At 47.1% G+C, this 19,405-nt stretch overlaps 1 long non-coding RNA gene across 1 annotated transcript; it reads left to right on the top strand.

Moving 5' to 3' along the window:
* The first annotated feature begins 439 nt into the window (after window positions 1-439).
* Window positions 440-19,405, top strand: LOC109313615. The gene is made up of 3 exons (XR_002102101.1): window positions 440-1,141; window positions 12,274-15,890; window positions 17,529-19,405. It is a non-coding gene; the product is annotated as an uncharacterized LOC109313615 (long non-coding RNA).

The raw sequence follows: 19,405 nt of genomic DNA, 5'->3' as shown, positions 1-19,405 counted from the left end.
TCATTGTCTAACAAGAAGCTTGTAGAATAGTTATTCTTTAGGCCACATTATTAATATATATTTTAAAATATCCAAAATATCCTGGATGAGCCTGTTTCAGTACTGTAAAAAAGAAAGAAGAAGGAGGGGGCGGAAACTCCTGATCAGTCTACTTGTCCAGTATATTATCTCATCCATCCTCCTCTTTTTGTCTGCGGAAGGCTTCTAGCTCATGGTGAGTGCTGCTGTTAAACTCGTGAGCTGTTTTTGGTGTGGAGGACTGGACGGATGGGGTGAGAGGAGCAGTTAGCCAGGAGCAGCTGGACTTGGGGACCCTTCCAAGTGCCACAAACAATTTCTGTGGTTATTCATTTGCAGCTAGGTATCTCTTTACCAGCTAACATGTCCCTTTCTCTCTCACTTTAACTCTTCTCCTTCTTACCCAACTCTAATTACAGTTACTTTCTCTCCCAAAAAGAAACACGCTCAGATGAAAAGAAAACAAGTGGATAAGTCGTCATTTTTACCAGCTTGGCAAGAAACGAGTGTTACGTCTGGCACTCTCAGCATCAAGTCAGGGACTGAATCAGCAGCTGTTGTGACAGAAGCTTTTTTCTGAATGGGGATATAGAGACAAAAAGGAAACGGGCCAAGGTGAGGAGGAGGTTCCTCTGATGCTGCAGCACTTACATAAATCAGCTCTGCCCAACCCACAACGTGCTTTTTTTTCTCACTAACGGTGGGAAGGTAAAGCTGATCTATTCCAGAGCAGGTTCATTCATAAGACTGTGCTGCTTGCTCAGTCGGAATCGTCCTCCTGTGGATGCTGCAAACCAGCTGGCAAAGCAAGTTGATCAAGGCCTCTCTGGAAGTTGTGCCTCTGGGAAACAACCCCCATAACCCTCTGGACAAGATCCCTTTTCCATGTATCACCTAAACTGGAGACCTGTCTTGTTCAATAGCACTTATTTCTCAGACATGGCAGAGTCTCCTTACTTGTGCTTCTCTCTACTGAAAGACTGACATGACCCACACCAGCCACTGATACGTGATGGTGACGAGCTGGCTTAACAAGTCACATAAGTACTCTGCTCTGTAACCCTTGACAATGAGGGGTCAGACATCTCGGCTTTCCTTTTAGAGTGGCTAATGCCCCGATGCGGTAAGAACTGGTCCTTGCCGTATTACTGGGCTAAGCAAAGTACAACCTGTATGTCCCTTATGCCAAACACCACTCACAAGCAAGAAAATGCCTTCACAGTGGTAGAAAGGTTGGTGTTGGCATGCAAAATGTGATGGGGTGGATCAGAGTGGATCCCAAAAAGCTTCATCTGAAGTAGAGCTTGTATTAACGCTGGTCAATATGCCTACTGTGAATATTGCACAGCCATCTCCTTCATCTCTGTTCTACAGAGATGCGAGCAAGGGCTTTATGGCTCCAGGAGTTGCTCGTGGGAGAAGAGATCTCCAATACCTTGGACTCCACTGGCTGTGACTGAAGAGGAAAGGATTTAAGATTGCAAGCGTAATGCAGGTCTTTAATAGACCTAAAAGAAACATTTTCACTTGGTAAAGCTTAGCAGATAGATACAGTCTGAGCCTGCTAGAGTCCAATTGGCAGGGTGAGGCAGATAAAGAGATCCAATAACACTTGCACTGCTAGACAGGTGTATTATTCCTAATCACATTTATTATGGCAGTGGCTAGGGGCCAGCTATGAATAGGGCCCCATTGTGCAAACACAGAGTAGTAGACAGCTCCTACCGTGAAAAGCTAAATAGACAAGACTGATGAGAATAAGGTGGGGGGAGTATAACAAACGAGCAGAAGTGTGAGGACAGCAGATAGTCTGCTAGGTCCATGGCTTTCTTTTGGAGGAGGGAGATGTATTGGAAGACAAGGAATGATAGGAAGGGCAGGTGTGGGGTGAAGCTGAAGTGAGAAATGGAGAGAGCAGGTTGGTGCAAACAGCTCCTCAGCGAGTCGTGTCAAACCGACAGAGGTCTGCCGAGTGTCTGAAAGTCTCGGCTCTGGCTGCTTCTCCAGGTGCTCTGAGCGGCTGGAGCGTAGCTGGCTCGTCTCTGACGTTCTCCCCAGGGTAACGGGAGAGGGGAAGGGGAATGTGGACATCTGGCTAGATAAGTTTGTGATATACTGCAGAGCAAAGAAACCGATCTCTCAGTCAGGTATGAAATACCGTAATGAAGGGAGCTCAGGCTGCACCAAAGCTTATACACATCTGATTTAGTTAGTCTGTAAGGTGCATCTCTACCCTACCTATATGCTATAATATACAGGGCTAGTGTCTCATTCTCTGGAAGCACTTGCTATACTGGGAAGTGGAATTCATTTACAGTCCTTGATCCTCATATGTAGGGGAAGATTTATTTTGAGGGGAATGCATGTGTCACGTGCGGCACTGAAGAAGTGGCAGGAGTTTGGGGACGTGCCCCATTTCACTATCAACCCAATCATAGGCTCTTCAGTGTAGGCGCAGAGAATCCCATTTATTTCAGAGGGCTTTGGAGCAGTTCCTGAAAGCGCAGTCTCACTGCTCCTGCGACCACAACAAGAAGGGTCCATCCCATGTAGTCTGTAAAAAGAAAAAGCCAAATTATAAGACTTGAAAGTCACGTCTCAATCAGTAGATTATCTGACAAATACTTTATCAAGTCAAGGGACAAAGCATCTATGATATAATAAGCCCACTCAGGAGTTTGCTTATCCATTCTGGTATCACAAGGTTACTATTTGTTACCTGTTGACTTGACACCCAAAAATCAATCTGGCATTGATCTGGAATTGACAGGATGGAGCACACATGGGCATGTTAGAAATTGTAGTCCAAATGACCTCACTGTTGCCAAAACAGACGTAAAACATGAGTGCATGTGTGGAACTCATTAAAGTAATCGTTGCTCTTTTATATTTAAAGGCCAAGGAAACCATCTTCAGTCTGCCCCAAGTCGCCTTGTGCAGACTCGTGAGAGCAAGATAGATTTTTACTTTTGTGGAGTCGGGCCTGTATTTAAGTGCTTGAAGTGATAGCATTTCATGTATGATACAAAACATCTAGGACCCTGTGAGCTGTACAGAGTTACTTCATCAGCGAGGTTCTGATAAAAGAAGTTTGAGTAGTTTATGATGACTCTTGATCATTCCCATCTTTTATTCTTTATATAACAAGTTAACTTCTCAAAAGGAGTTCATTTAATTTGTGACCTTTGGCATTCAATATTGTTGTCATACGAAATATTTGAGGGCATAGAAGGAATGCTTTTAACTAATAATATGGTTTTGCTAATGTATTGCAAATGATTTCTACAAGCACTGCATCAAAGCTTTATCTGCTAAATAAAAATTACAGGCCCAGGCTAGTGCCAAGCAGAGGGACACAGGAATTACTGATTGGAACAGACCCAAAGTGAAGCTAGAAAATAGCTCTTGAAGGATTAGCATAGGGTGAGGATTGAAGCTGGGACTGTGGCAAGTGGTGAGACGTCACTTGGAGATGGAGAGACAGTCTGCAGCATCCTCCTGGAAAGGACTAGCTCTTGTTAGGATCATAGGCAACGTGTAGGGAGGCATGGGGGGCACGTGCCCCCCCTGAGAGTGCTGATGCCTTCCTGACAGTGAGCACTCTGGCTGGTAGGGGGGCATGGAGAGCTCTAGTGCCCCCCCTTAAATTGGCTCCATTGGTGGGATGTTGGTTGTGGAAGTGCTGGTACCAGACGTCCATGGTTAGGATGCTTTTTGATGAGGATAATAAGAAGTTCAACCAGCTCATCTGGGAAATGGCTGGTGCCACCTTATCAGATGGGATCAACCTGTGCTCTGACTTCCACCCTGAATAATGCCAGTCAAGTCCAAAGGGACAGCACCGGGGGCAAGTTAGGGCAGAGTTTGGCCTGTATGGTTGTATTCATCTGTCAGGTAGTGCTTATGCCTCCACGCTGGGCCAGCCACTGTGCAAGTCTCCATCTCTTCTCTTTCCTTTCCAGGCTAGGCTGCCCCCCTCCACCTACACAGTTTGCACCCCTACCTGGGAAGCACGGGCGTTCAATAGGGCTCTCCACCCCTCCTCCCCTGCATGAGCCGTGAAGCGAGCTCTGTGATCCAGCCCCTGCTAGCAGAAGGCCAGGAATCTTTCTGTTTCTGATTTAGCAAAGCTTTCTGTGTTGAAGGGGAACTCAAGGGGCTGTTTTGCGTTATTGGGAGAGGGCACAATAATTGCTATGGTATCCAGTAAGTGCTGGGAGCATAAAGCAAGGGTTCAGCTCAGTCTAAGATGGTGGAGATTTACCGACAGGCCTTGCAATGAAGCTGTGCTCAGTTCCTCATTCAGTTGACTCTGAGGCTGGGGCTGCACTAACCTGGATGTAAACACCTGGATTTGGCTGCCTTTGGGCATAAACTAGCAGCTGCTTCCAGAGGAGCCTACCTTGCCCTGGGAAGAAATAACCCTGCGCTGAAACAGGAGTAACATTTCCAGGGTTAAGCCTGGGTTACCTTAGGAGCTGGACCACATGGTTGCAACTTCTTTTTTTCCTCCCCCCAGGTTGGCAGGAGATTTCAAAGAGGCCTTTGGCTTCCTTATTGCACAGCTCGTATCCAATAAGTCTTTGTTGAAGTGGGGATTCGACGGATGGCTGGAGTACGAAGCAGTAGCTGATAACCGATCCCCCAGTCACGAGCTGGAAGGGGAGCTGTTTGAGACTGACATGGGCAAGGCAGGCCTCCTCAGCATGAATGCTGGCGCTCCGCTGAGTCTGAGAGGCTATTTGACAGGTGCCCATCTTTCATCATCCAAAACACTAGCGTGACATGTCAGCAGGAACTTCCTAATGGGATATTTGCCCGTCCCGGCTTCTTGAATGCAAACGTTTGGCTGTAGACATGAACGGGGGTTTGGGCAGTGGACTTTTGAGAAGAAAAATAATCCAAACTCTCATACTTATTTTGCTGTCTTGCTGGCGGTGCTGCTTGGTGTGAATTTGTGATCTAGCAAAGGAGATCTATGAGAGAGCATGCTGGAGGCAAACGGCCTTTGTGTATATGTGAGAACTTTGATCCTGGTTTCCCCAAGTCTTCCCCACCAGTTCAGAAGCACTTATCTTGGTAGTGTTGTGATCTGTGCATTGTGGGAGCCACCAGGCAAAATCCAGGAGACCACACAGACGCAGAGCAAAATGACCGTTCCCATCCTGATATCTCAGAGGCTGCTCAATCCCAAAGCCCTCCAGTGAAAGGGAGCTTGCCCCTGTATTGGATGGGAGCTGGATCAGTCTCATGAAGGATCAGGCCTGTCCCTTGGTAGGAGCAGGACCTTTGGGGGTTCCTCCCTTTTCTTTTCATGGGAGCAAAGGGCTGTTGGCAGGCATTTGTCATCTCTCTTGGCCACATGCAGCAACCATTTCCAAAGCTGGCTCCTGCCTGCAGAAGCATCGTCTCTGATCCTCTTCTCCATCACTGCTCAGGCCAGCATGTCTCTGCACCCGTCAGCAGAGCTTTACAGTACAAGGAGACCGCACGAGTGGTAAATGGGTTTCAGTGATTCACCACTGTAGTGAAACAGCTCATAGCAGGGACAGGCACAGCAAACTTTCAGAACTGATTAGTCATTTGGGCAAGTGAAGAGACCAAACAAGTCACGTACAGCTCAGACTAAGTGCGTGCCATCGCCTTCAGGCACTTATCATCAAACATGTACTTTGTTTAAGTGAATTGTCTGGGGACCGATGGAGAGCTGTACCCTTATCCAGAATAGGCACTTCCCTGAACCTCGGTGAGCACGTGGTGCTGTGACTTCCGATGCTCTGAAGCTGACCGGCTCCTGGCATCGTAGAGGCTTCTGGTATAGCTCCTCTGTGTAACAGCTGCTTCCCCTTCACCTTTCTATGCAAATAACAGGAGTACAACTTCATTACTAAGTAGACAGGGAGGCTGAAGGATGCCACGTGTTTGTAAGCAGCTTATATGCTTAACCGATAGGCAGATAACTGATGCTTGCCGCAGGGGAAGCAGTAGATGACACACTGGGAGCAACACCGGCTATGCACCGATCTCATATGCATGCCAGTGCAGGGCACCGTACCAGGACGGCACGGGGAGTGGGGTTTAGACTAGGTCCTGGAAACGCAGTATTACAAGTCTCCCAGGCACAGAAATCCCCCTGGCAGGTAGGACTTGCAGGACTCTGTGCGTGTGTGAAGAGAGAAAACAACCGTGACATGTAACCCTATTTTATATATAGTACAAAGATTTTTAAATGCGCTTCAAAAGCCATTAGGAACCTAAATGTCTACTTGAACTTGCAAAATGTCTCTGGTTAATGTTTTCCTACTGACTCTCTGCCTTGCTGCCAGCCTGCCAGAGTTTCCTGTGACCTATTTGAAATATCACTTTCCTAAGTGAAAATGTGCCTCTCTCTTTCAAACTTACAAAGCTCACAAAAATAAATAGCCTAATTTGGCCAGTTAATAGCCCTCTCCTGGGGCTTCTCTCAGCAACGAAGAGGCCTTTTAAACACAACATTTGCAATTGCGTCATTAAAGCCCTACATGATCCCAGCAAACTCTAAATCCAAAAGAAAGACATGCTTTATTTGATCTAAGTTAGTTTAAAAAAACACCCCACACACTGACACCAGAGACCCATTTATTTTTAATTACAAAATTGCTTTATTAAGAGTCTAAATCGTTCACTCCCCAGTCATCAAAAACTCCCATTGCTGGGGTAAGGGCTTGCAGTTTGTGATCGTCAGATCTGGCAGGTATAAAATTCTCCTTTCAAAAAGGTTGCACTTACATTTTTTAATTGTTTCCCAACTTACTTTTTAAAAATCCTTTGTGATTTATTTAATTTGTTAATAATTGGAAGCAGCACAGCAATTCCTCTGGAAGGGAATGCAGACTCTTAATGTCAGCTTGAAGGCCTCCGCTTATTTACATTTATCATTGGCTACCTCTGTGTTACAGGGGGGAGTGGATCAGTGTTTTCTGCCTCCACACGGGACAGGGCGAAAAGTAATAGGCATAAACTGCAACAAGGGAGATTTAGGCTGGGTATTAGGAAGGACCCTCTCAGTGTGAGGGTGGTTAATCACTGGAACAGATTACCTGGAGAGACCGTGGCCTCTCAGTGGAGCTGTTTACATATTTGCCTGTGAGCGTTCAGACGGGCTCCTGCCTTGAGCAAGGGCTTGAATGAGAAGACTTGAGATCCTTTTTTATGATTTAGGAGCTGTCCGCTATATGACATTAGCATTTATCTATATGCGTCAGTGTGCATGAGCGGGAGGTTCTTGCAAAGGCATCAGCTCACTCATTTTCTGGCATTGGTATCCAAGTCAGTGCCTTTTGTGAGGTTTAATTCTAGTCTTCCGTGGGGGGAGCCTTTGTATACGCAACAAAATTGGCCTTTAAAGTGGCTGAATTGCCCTTTTGCACCGCTTGAACGGCGTTGCTATTTACACACTCGGCGGCATATTCTGCTTTAAATGACTTTGTTACGTAGGAAGGTAAAAACCTATCCAAGGTGTTTCAGTTTGGCAGGGACGGTGCACAGCGTGCTGGACCTTACCTGCCTCTCCCGCGGCAGGGGGAGGGAGGGGGCAGGCTGCAGGGGGCCAAGCGGTCCCTGAGCTGCAGGGGACCCCAGTGCTTCCCTTTGCAGTGACGGTGCCCCCCAGGCAGCACCCGCCTGCTGGCACCTGGGGGGCGCCGCCACCATGGAGGGAAGCACCGGGCCCCATGCAGCTCGGGCGGGCAGGCAGGCAGGGTCCAGGAGAAAGAAAAAAAAAATCAGACTCCTTGCTACTTTTTTCTTTTTCTTCAGTCGAGCCTACCTGCACAAGCTGGTCACACAGCCCCTGAGCCCCTCGGCCTGCTGGCAGCTCCCCCCCTGCCACAGGAGGGGCAGACAGGCTCTAAGAATTGGGCCCCTTCAGCCTTGTACAAGTGACAGGGGTTTAGTTTAGTTCAGTTCTCCATTAGATAAAATGGTGGGTTTTTAAAAACCCACTGTTTCAATTTAGGGAGAATTAAACCAGATTAAACCCCTGTTCTGTCTACAAGCACCCCACACGAGTAGGTCTTTGAGTAGCTTGTGTGCTGATACAGTCCCCATTACTGTATTAATGGTGCTCGCACTCAGTCTTACAATACTCCTCCAAGACTGGGAAGGACCGTTATACCCATTTCACAGATAGGGAACTGAGGCATAGGAAGAGCTGAAGTGACTTCCTATGGGGGAAGTCTGTGGCAGAGCAGGGGCCTGAACACCCTCCTGCTGGGTCCTAGATGAGTGCCCTATCCACTGCTCCAAGTATCCTCCCTCCCTTTCACTATGGAGGTTGCAAGGTGCAGTGAGGTTTGCCCTGCTAGAGTAAGACTGTGCTGTGGGACCTAGGCAGGAGGCTGGGAGGACTTGGAATTCAAATGGTTAGTTTGTCCCACTGGCTCACTGCAAAGTCCGCAGTTTTAATATTAGGGCAATTGTTTATTTAATCCTGCTAATGTATCTTAGGGCTCGGGTCCTATTGTGCTAAACGCTGTGTTTACAGCGCTGGACACAGTCCTGGCTAGGATAAAACATCTCATTTCTTGCCTCTCTTTCCCCCAACATATTATGACTGGAAGGCCAGCGGGCAGTAATGTCCATCTCTGCCCAGCGCAGGAGTTGGGAAGGCTGCTACAGCAGCAGGAACAACTCCTGTTTGTATGTTAAGATCCTGCAGCTTGAGAGTCTTCATTGCCAGGCAGATGAGGGGCAATGTGTATGGGGCCACTGGCCTGAATCCCTGCCCCTTGGCTCTCCTCTCTCCAGGCTTTTCCTACCAGGCCAAGAGCTACACAGGCAGGGCTACCCCATCTCTGGTGTAGCCCTGCCCCTGGGAGGGGCTTCCTCTATAAAAACACCCTTCCCTTTATTTCTGCTTCCAGTTCCCAGAAGAGCACAGCTGCTAGCAGATAACCAGCCTGGTGCAGATAACCTTCCCCTGGGGAAGGAGTGGGATGAGGGATTTGCCTGCAGACCTACAGGAATTTGTGTTGGCTTAAGGGCCGGGAGGTTTGGGGACCCGAAGAGGCAGCAGATGTTCCAGGAGCACCAGCCACCTGCCTTTCTCTCCAGAGCAAAGGAAAAAGGGTGAGGGAAGCAATGAAAAGACAAACGAACCCTTTTCTCCCTCCGAGACCTTTGGCTATGGGGCCCCTGCAGTTCCTGCTGCTTTCCTGGCCCCAGCATGCAGCTTGCAGGAGTTTAGGGGCCCTCTGGGGTTTGCACGCAGATGCTTTGTGAAACTCCCGTGGCCATCGGGGTACTTAACTGCGCAAACTTCTCCGCGGACTGCGCCGCCTGCAGCATCCGACGGCATCCGTGCCCCGTGCCGGGCGCATGGTCTGCATGCTGCAGACATGCAGCAACAGAGCGGGGCTCTTTGGAGCAGACATAAGAGAGGCAAAGAAGGGGAATGGCGGGGCGGTGTGCCCTTGCCAGCGGGCCGTGGCTACTCCAGCCCGCTTCTGGGGGAGCAGGCTGTGCTGGGACGTAGCGGCAGCTGCTGCAGGGCAGGCAGTTGTGGCCCACCTGTTGAAGAAAGGTTATTTCAGCAACATCTGTTGGAGGCAGCACAGCGGGGGACCCCCGGGCGCAGAGCAGGGGAGAGCTAGGCAGGAACCTGGGTCTGGCCGGAAGGAATCAGCAGTGCAGAAAGGCTTGAAGCAGCTGGAGGTGCTGTATTGCCAGTGTCCCCAGTAAGACGTGTGGGGGCTGAGCAGCACTTTGTGCATTGTCGGGGCCGGCTGCCAGCGCAGACGTGCGACTCCAGCGATTCCCCCTTCGGAGGCAGCGTGGAGGTCATCCCTGGCCCTGCCTCTTGCACTCCGCCGCCGTGGGCTCTGTCAAGCAGGGATCAGCCCTCCTCATCTCCCCAGATGTTTCTCATCATCTCCTCTCTTCGCCCTTTCCCTGAATACAAGCAGCACTTGGAACAATTAACACCTAACTCTCCTCCTATCCTCCCCATTCCAAAGCTGCCGGTTACTAGGGCAACAACTGCACCTTTTCCTTTCCCTTGCAGTGAACGGACTAAAAATCAACATGTTCTATTAAAGGTAAAGAAAAATAACAGCCTCTGTAGCCGCGGTGAGTTATTACAGAATCTCTTCTGCAATCTACATAGCACTGAATTACGGCGCCATAAGCAAAGGCTTCTGCCAGAGCTGCAAACACACCAGGACATGGAGCACGCTGGTGGTCTATTTAAAGTGACAAACCCAGTCCTTCAAGGTGGGGGAGCTGGTACAGAAGTTGCATCAGGGAGCAACCCAAGTGTGGGGATGAAGGGGCAGTGTCATTCCTGCGACTTGCCTGGGACAAAGCCATGTGAAGCGCGGGAACCGGCAGCACGGGAGGTTGAGATACAGCCCCTGATAATTCTCCGCCTTACGCTGGCCCGAACTGGAATGGACTCCGTGGTAGTCGATGGCATTTCTGTGCTGTAAAGCTGGGGTAGCTAAGAGGGGCCCGCACGGTTCAGCAGTAATAGGATAACATTGATGCTCTGCTCCCGGGTGCAATTCAAGCTAATAGCAATGGTCCTTGTATGTCATCGCCATGCCTGTGAGTGCTAGCCGTGGGCCAGGCACTTGTTTTGCTAAGTCAGTGATTGCCAACCAGGGTGCCACTGGATCCTTTAAAGGGTGCGGCGAGGTGTGAGGAGATAACAAGTGCCTGGCTAATGCCCAGCCCTAGTTATGGAGGTGTGCCTTGATTTCAATGAGGGGGACCTCAAGTCTAGGACAGCTGAGAACTGCAGTAGTTAAATTAATACCTGGCCTATAGGACTTGGGTACCTAAGAGGCTTCTTCTCCTTGTGTCCCACTGTGACTGCTCGGCTCTGTCTTGCTCATGATCCTGACCATTGCAATTCAGCATCCTCAACTGGGGGTCCCATCTGCTCCCCTTTGTGGTCTGCCAGGCATTTACTGAGCTTTGGGGTATGAGTCAGGGGACTTCTGGTTCAATGAGGCGTTTAACTGAATGGCGTCTGAATCACGGCACTTTGGGGCATTTCTTTATTACACTGTTTTCTTACCTGCTGTCTTATGACTGTTTTGTCATATGATTTTTTTTTTTTTTTGGTAGTGCCTACTTGTAAAGGTACAAGGGTTGGGAAGTGTATTTGAGCTGCCCATAATGACTCTGCGGATTGTGAGCACTTGCATAGATAATATTGTGTACGTGGTAAAAACTAATTTGTCAACCTGAATGTTGACCAACACTAAACATTCAAAACCAGGGAATTCCAGCACTCAAAGTTTATCCACAATATCAGCTCAGCCAAGTTGTACAGCCTATATCTCTTATACAAACATTTGTAATATAAGCTGTAGTGCACTTGGGTCTGCTAGGGATGGGCCTAAAGACTCGACACGAATAGCTCCAACCAGCCTGTTGTTATTGATAGGTTTGGGTCCAAACTTATCTGTAATAACTGAGAACTCCCAAGCTTTGAGAGAGCATGAGTAGGAATCCAAACTTTGCTGCTGGTCTGGTGGGTCATCTCTGTATTTTGGGAGAGAAAGGGAATTTAAAAAAAAGACTGCGAGAGAACAGCTTGTCTGAGTTAAACTTGTGAGAGCAAATGTGCAGAATTCTGCCACCCCTGGGTGCTGGGTTTGTTGAACTCACCCTTGCATTGAATTGACTAACAGTAGTTTTTGCATTGAATTTTAAACAAGATAAAAGGATTTGGGGGGAGGGGCTGGGAGGAAGGATAATAAAGCTGAGACCAGTCCCATTTGCTGGGTTTACAAGCCAGCTCAAAAATGCCTTGAAATGGCATTCAGCTTACAAACTTTTGATGACTGGTAGAAAGGCTCAGAAGTTTCTTGAACTGCAGCTGGGCTGTAGGTCCTTGCAAACTCTAAGCATGAAATCTCTTTGGCTTTGGAAGCAAATGCATCTGAAAACTAACACCATCTTCTTTCTGCTATCTTAAAAAGTATGTCCGAAAAAAGGAAATACATATTTTGGGGGTCTGCAGCATTAGAAATGTTTCTTGATTCTTTAAACTCCTCTTTAAAACACTCCACCAGTTCTGTTTTAAACGGGGTTTGTTTTGTACGTCTCGATGAGAACACTTGATGTGTATAATTTCAGCCATTTCTGAGTTGCTGGTGGTACAAATTCTGATTGGGGTTAAGAGGGAGCCAGGGGGGAAATAGCTGATTGTTCATGCTGCCAGCTCAAAAACAACTGAACTTAATATTTTGCTTAAACTTTCTTCAGGGGGAAATAAAGGAAATCACTTCTGAGCTGAGACCAAGCAAGGAATGTTTCAGCCGTGAAGGAATTAGTCTGAGAAAGTTCCAAGCAGCTGAAAAAGTGGAATGGAAGAGAAACGGCATTTTCATCCTAGCTATGTTATCAGCAGCATTTGCTCTAATCGCTGATAACAACAAGAATCTCTGTAACCTCCTCCCTGCCTTCTGATGTCTGGTTTGGTGATGTGATCAAAGGCTGGGAAGGAAGCGTGTTTGGTATGAAAGGAGCAATTATTCAGTGACCCTGACGAAGCAGAGACTTGAAACTTCACCTACATTATACGTATATACAGTTCATAATCGGCTGTGTGGTTGCTCAGATGCCTGCCACAGATAATAGCAGGCTCTCTAATCGCAGCCGATGCTCCTGTTAAATGTAGAATGTCATGGGCATCTATCACCTATTCAGGAGAGAGAACAGGACCTGCGGTATCAAGGCAAACCTTGGTTCAAGTCTTCACTCTTTTGATCCCTGTGTAGGAATCTACATAGTAAGAGAAAAGGTGTCTGAGGTGCCGTCTAGCTATGTATCCTGCCTGAGATGGTGCCCAGCACAAGATGCCTCCAAGCAAGGTTTTAGCACGGCAGACTATAAAATAATCAGTGCGTACATGAGGTATCACCCGGTGCATCCATACATTATCAGGTGGCTTAACCCTGGAAACATGAGGCCTTTGTATCACTTCCAGAACACTTGTTAGTACAAATGGCTATACTCTGGCTATTGCTGTTGTCTGTATAAATGTCAAATCCCCTTTTTTTTTAATTCTTGGCTGCAGCACGCTGTAGCTGGATGGATCCGCGCTGATGGATCCATTTGCTGCTTTGCAATAGAGCTTCTTCCAGCCACAAACACATAACACTGACATTTTTTTTTTCTGTGCTCTGCTTCCTGGGTTATGAATGGAGGGATCAGCTCTTTTGCTATGGCAATAGATGGTCCTACTGTGTGTTTCTACATAAAAGAGGTGGTTGGGTTGTCTAGTGTGCCTGTTGGACAGGCAGTCTGATGTCAGAGGTGTCCTTACTGATGGCTGAATAAACAGGATCTGGATCTATAGCCTGCAGGAGTTTTGTCTGTATAAAAATGGTAAAATCAGGCCCTCCAGTCAACATATGAATCTCTCCTGCTATGTCAGATAGAAAGCAGGATTTTTGGAGGCAAGTGCCTTGCTAGGGGGAAGGACAGAAGGTGGAACCTGAAGCTTGTAGTGACAGGTCAGTGAGACAGTTGGACTTGTGCTGAGGCAGGCTGTGATGACAGCTGCAGGACTCTCGTGACAAGGAGAGGGATGAGAACAAGCAGGGAAGAGAGTTAATAGACTCCAGAGCAAAGTGCAGGAGAGCAACAGTGTCAGGAGAGTGTCAGTGAAAAGGAGAGGAAAAAAAGCAAGAGAGGAGAGACAGGCTTTCAGGTCTGCCTGCAAACACGCACGTGACCTGGTGCCTGACCTGCTTTAGGGTTAAATACACAAATGGAACCGGTTTTTGTGTTGTTCTCCCCCCTTTCTCTGAGGAGTAATTCTTCTTAACAGACCATTCAGTCAGTGCCTCCAATGAATAAAGGGAGCCTGCGCGTGGTATTAGTAGCAGTGATACCCTGGCCCATCGGGATTTGGGGCTACGGTCATAATGAGCAGGAGAAGGGACTTTCGGTCGTCTGTGCTTTCCTGCTAGCTTGGCTTTTTGGCAGGACAGCATAACATCCCGTGCCGTGGGACTTCGGGAGTGCAGGAAAGGAGAAGTCGTTGCAATTATTATTTCTCATGTGCAAACTTGGGCTGGCATAAATGCAGAGAGACGGACCAGGCTCGTCTGGAAGGAGAGTTTCTCCTGTGCGTAGAAAGGACCACTGCTCCGTTGTCTCAAGTCATAATGCCAGTCACCCACTGACCCTTTTTCCAGAGGAAGCGGCGGCAGTGTGTTTCAGACTGTGTTATTAATCTGTCCCTGGCCCCTGACAGCATTGCCTAGGAAGCTGTTCATGTTATCTCTCCCATCACATCAGCACCTGCCCAGCGTAAAGCCTGGCTGGAAGCCAGTGACTGGCACTGCGGTTTGCAGTGACAAAGTGCCTGAAAATGTCCTTTCGTGCTTTACCCAACACGCCTGCACAGCTAAATTTTGTTCTGTAGTTGCTGTTGTGCGAAATCACTCACTTTTAAGGCTCCGGCAGGAATTGGCTTCCAGACTACATGCCATGTTAGGAGCTTTGCAAGTGGTTCCTTTGTATGACTTTTACAAAAAAAGGGAGGGGGAAATGTACCTCAGATATGTGGATCTTGGAGGCCGTGGCAGATCAAGCAAATCCCTGCTGGCTCTGCAGCTCTCGGGAGCTCTCGGACGGCTGGTGTGCTGTTGGCGGACCCTCTTGCTCTGCAGAACCTCAGAAGCGGAGATACCCCATACCCCCGAGCAGCAGCAAGCTGGCGAAATGGCCCCGAAAGGCATCCCGTGTGTATTAAAATAATCCTCCTCAGATGTAAGGTGGGGATGGGCACTGCACTGACCTCCACAAGGCCAGTGCGAGTAGATTTCCTCTAGGCTCGTCATCGCTTAGAGCCAGGGAGCAACAGCAACCAAGGGGAGCAGAAGAGTTGATGTTAGGCTCCTAGGAAGAAAAGCAGGGGAGCTGGGCCATCCTTGATGGGTCATCCTTGAAGGGAGAGGGTTTGACTCGCAGGCTCCCTTCAGTTTTCTACTTGGTAAGGAGGTGGCAGGAGCAAAGTGAGTGTAAGCATGCAGCAGAGGGGCTGCTGGCCATGGAAAGGACTCTGCAGTCCTCCCAGCTCTCTAGTTCCCGCCCTGCCCATTTTCTGTGATGGCTGGTGTTATCACACAAGGTCCCCTTACATTTTGGCTTGGGGAAAAATGCTTTGCTTTCTCGCTCGGCGTGAGACTGAGATGAAGTGGGAGAGCAGGGAGCTCTCCTTCCCACTGCTGGTGCTTTGCTAGAAGAGGCAGAAGCGGGGCTGGTAGAAGGCGGGTCTAGGCTGAGCTTCCAGAGGTGGCAGCAGCTGGAAAGCTCCTTGAGAAAGCAGCAGCCACCTTCATCTTAATTTCCACCCAATGCAGTTAAAATCCTCTGTATCATGCTCAACACTGTTTTCTTGAAGGTCAGGAGCAAGATCTCATTCCTGCATGGAGCCTTGCCCTTGACTTCAGGGAGGGCAGGGTCAGGCACTTGGCCTGCATGTTTATCACCCAGGCAAGTGTTGAATTGAAAAGCTGACGTGCACTGTAGCAAACATCTGAGGGTCTGAAAGACTGAATGCAGAGTGCTGCCTCAGCCTTTCATCTCTAGAGATGGCTTAACAACCTGTTCAAGGTCTGTGCTCCTTGCGAAAAACATAACACCAGCAAGGCTCACCACATCTGACACCATGAGCAGCCTTTGTTCAGAGCAACCGTGCTAAGGACCAAATTAATCACAGAGGCTCTGATTGATGCTGACCTTTTTCTTAGAAATGGGGACTCAGTCAAATCCAGGATAGAGAAGACGGAGAGGCGGGTTGAGAAGAGCTTGCCTGGTTTCTGGCTCGGCCATATCCATCCTGCAGCTGGACAGAGGACCTCAGCACTGTAAGTCCTGCTTGCTTTCCCTACTGTTATGTTCCTCACAAAACATAACTATATTTCACCTATTTTTTGTAAGCCTAGAAATGGCCAGCACGGGTCCCATTCTGGCCGGGCGAGATGACAAACTTGGGTTACCACATGACCCTGGGCTCTTTTTATTTGCTGTAAACCTCTTATTCAAAGGAGGTGGGATTCTTTTTCATTTACTGTGTTGCAGTGTGGAAGCAATCACTATAAATTTAAATGGAGCACTGCTAGGAGCACATTTACCTTTTTATACAGTAATTGTGAGAGAGTGCCACTGCCTGAATGCTATTAGGGTTATTCATACCTTCTCCAATTTCACTGTAAAACCTTAGGCTGCAAGAGGTACTGTAAAGGGTATGATTATTCTAAAAGGGTAAGTAGTGGTAAGTGTTACAGACCAGTGCTACCACAACAAATGCAATCATTCTGATTAGTCGGGAATAGGTGAAGTTGAGGCGTGTGATCTGGCAGACAAAAGTAGCACGGTTGCTTGTTTCAGCCCGTCGGTGGAACGGCCCTATCTCTTTCCTGTCTGGGTCTGCGATGACTTGGTTGCTAAGGTGGTTGTTGTTACGAATGAGCCGAGTCCACGGCAAAACATATGGATGCGAGCATCCAAACTCAGTAGCCCACTGGGGAGCTGGTACCTCTAGAGTAACTTAGCATAGACCCAAGACTGCTTCCCCAAACCTTTTCTTCATGGTAAGGGTGGCCAAAGTCTGGAATGGGCTTCCAGGGGAGGTGGTGCTCTCCCCTACCCTGGGGGTCTTTAAGAGAAGGCTGGATAGGCATCTGCCTGAGGTCATCTGATCCCAGCACTCTTTCCTGCCCAGGACAGGGGGTCGGACTTGATGATCTGCTGAGGTCCTTCCCTTCATAGCATCTGTGGATCTATGAATCCCACCTTCCAAGGTCCCCTCTTTATATCTTGACAGGGACTAGTTGGATTCGCAGCAGTAATTATATTATATTGGATTTTATGCAGGGTCTTAACATCTATAGTAGTCCTATCACATGTTCTTGGCGTGCTGTCTGGTGACATTCCCCATTAGGTGCAAAAGGCATCACTCATAGAGCTGTATGAAGCTCACACCCTTCCACTGCGGTTCAGACTATGCATTTCTGAAGACTTGAAAGTATTACAGAAAGGGACCCAGGCAGGACAATTTCTCCCCCCCCAAAACCCCCAACAAAACCAAACCAGGGACTAGACACTTAATTTCTGAAATGGAACTGTGCAGTTCTGAACAGTTTTACAGTGATTCATCAAGAAGGTAAATGCCTAACTTGGATCCTGGACACCCAGCGGTTTAAGGGATAAAAAACCAGGGCTTCATCTTGAGTTGGAAAAAGATTGAAATTAGGTTAGGCCTAACTTCCATGAGTTAGCTATGCTTGAGCACTTGTCCTTGACTAAACAGGTGATGTGCTGTTCAAAACAGAGAGAATACCTGATATGTGTTACTTATCTCACCATAACATCCCAACAGAAACAAGGCATGGGCAATTTTTTACGGTTATGTTGCTGGACAGGGACAACACTATAACCATGCTGCAGATTTGACCTTGCCTATCTATATTGCTGTAAAAACTACAGAGCCTTGCCCCCATCAGGACTCTGCAGTGAGACAGGTAACTGCAAAGTTATCGCACTGCAACAACACACTTCTTTTTGGCAACAAAAGGCTGTTCAAAGGATGTCGTTGAGCGCTGTGCTGCAAGACATCTTCAGAAAAGGTAAGAAATATAGTTGTGTTACTTCCCTTCCTTCAGCCTCTTACCAAACAAATTTCAGGCTAGGATTGAATCTGAGTGTAATGATAACATCCAGAGACATTTACAAATGTAATAAATGGAAAATAAAATATGCAGATGAAGAGACAGAAAAAGAACGAAAGAGGTGAACTGGCAACCAAATTTACCATTTTCACAGCAAGGCCAAATGAATTTGACATTTCCGTATAATGCTACTTTTCAAAGTAAAGTAAAAATCATTCCTTGTTTCTTTATTTTTGCTTGTGAATATTTGCTTGTGGCTCTCAGGAAAACTCCTGTGAGCTAATTATGCTTAAACAAATATATAAGAGCAGATTCTCTCCCTTGCTTTCATCTGTGCGACCCAGTTGACTTTAGTGGGGGTCTACAGCTCTGATGTTACCGTTTTGAATTTTGACTAATTTACATGAAAACATGTCAGCGCTTAGTAAAAGATAGGGCTGGTGTGTGTGTGTGTATATACACAGCAGCTCTTTCTTTAACATATATAAAAGATCAGAATGTGTGTGTGTGTGTATTTTTTTTATATGCGTGTATGTGTATATATGTGTAAATAAAAGATCAGGACACAACATGACTAGCGCCCTAATGGCAGGACTAGGAGGAGTGGCCTCAAGCTGCAGCAAGTGAAACTTAAGCTGGAGATTAGGAGGAACTTTCTGACTATGAGGATGGTCAGGCATTGGAACAGGCTATCTAGAGAAGGGCTCTCCATCTTTGAAACTTTCAAAAACAGGTGAAACGTTTGGCTGGAATGGTTCAATCAGGGATGATCCTGCCTTGAACAGGGATCTGGACTAGATGACCTTGTGAAGTTCTTTCTAGTCCTACTTTCCTATGAACCTATGTGATGCCTCTGCTGTTTGAACGAAAGGATTGGAGTTGCCAGCATCTTTGGCTTTCAGTTATTTCTTCTCTTCCTTGTCTTTTGTATGATGTGTCAGCATTAACTGTTTGGTGAAAAATGCATGATATTTATGAGATCATGTCATTTCATTAGACACTTTTGATTTCAACAGGTAAATCTGTAATTTTGTGTTTGATGTTTAAAAGTGTGTTCATTTCAATGGTAACTTTGAAAGTATGGTTTTGGGTCCTTAAACAACATGCAGCCAGGGAGGGAAATGGTCTACAAACTTGAAATGTGGGACAAAACCTAAAAAGTAGGTAGAGAGGTTTGTAAAAGCTTTAAAGAAGTTGACCCATCTCTAGTATTAAAATGTCCTTCTGTTTGTGTCAACAATAGTACTTTAAGATCATTTTAATTGTCAGATGTAAGTTGTATGTTTGTACTGTTTGCTCACTACATATACAAGGAAACAAACATATAGGAATAATCTAATAAATTGACTGGGAAGGTGTTTTGTAAATCTAATGTTCATTGAAAAAAAATCTTCCAGAGGTTCCAGATAGTGATTTACATCCTTTATTATTAAGCTTTCTTTAAAATATATATGACATATGGGTGCATCTACATGTGCCCGTTATTGCATAGGTTGTAGGCTGGAAGGGACCTCAGAAGATCATCAGGTCCAGCCCCCTGGCACCAAGCAGGAAAGACAACTGATACCAGGAAGATGTATTGCTTCTCCCTACAGCACTGGGTGGGAAGATGTACGTAGCTGGTGGCAATAGCTCATGTTAGAAACATTCTCACTGTATGCAGTAGTATCTGATATTGTTTGTATGAAAATAAATAGTGAATATAAAATTGA

The sequence above is a fragment of the Crocodylus porosus genome, unplaced genomic scaffold (genome assembly GCF_001723895.1).
Source record: "Crocodylus porosus isolate Cpor-Errol unplaced genomic scaffold, CroPor_comp1, whole genome shotgun sequence".
NCBI lineage: Eukaryota > Metazoa > Chordata > Crocodylia > Crocodylidae > Crocodylus > Crocodylus porosus.
This window is presented reverse-complemented; position numbering and strand designations above follow the sequence as displayed.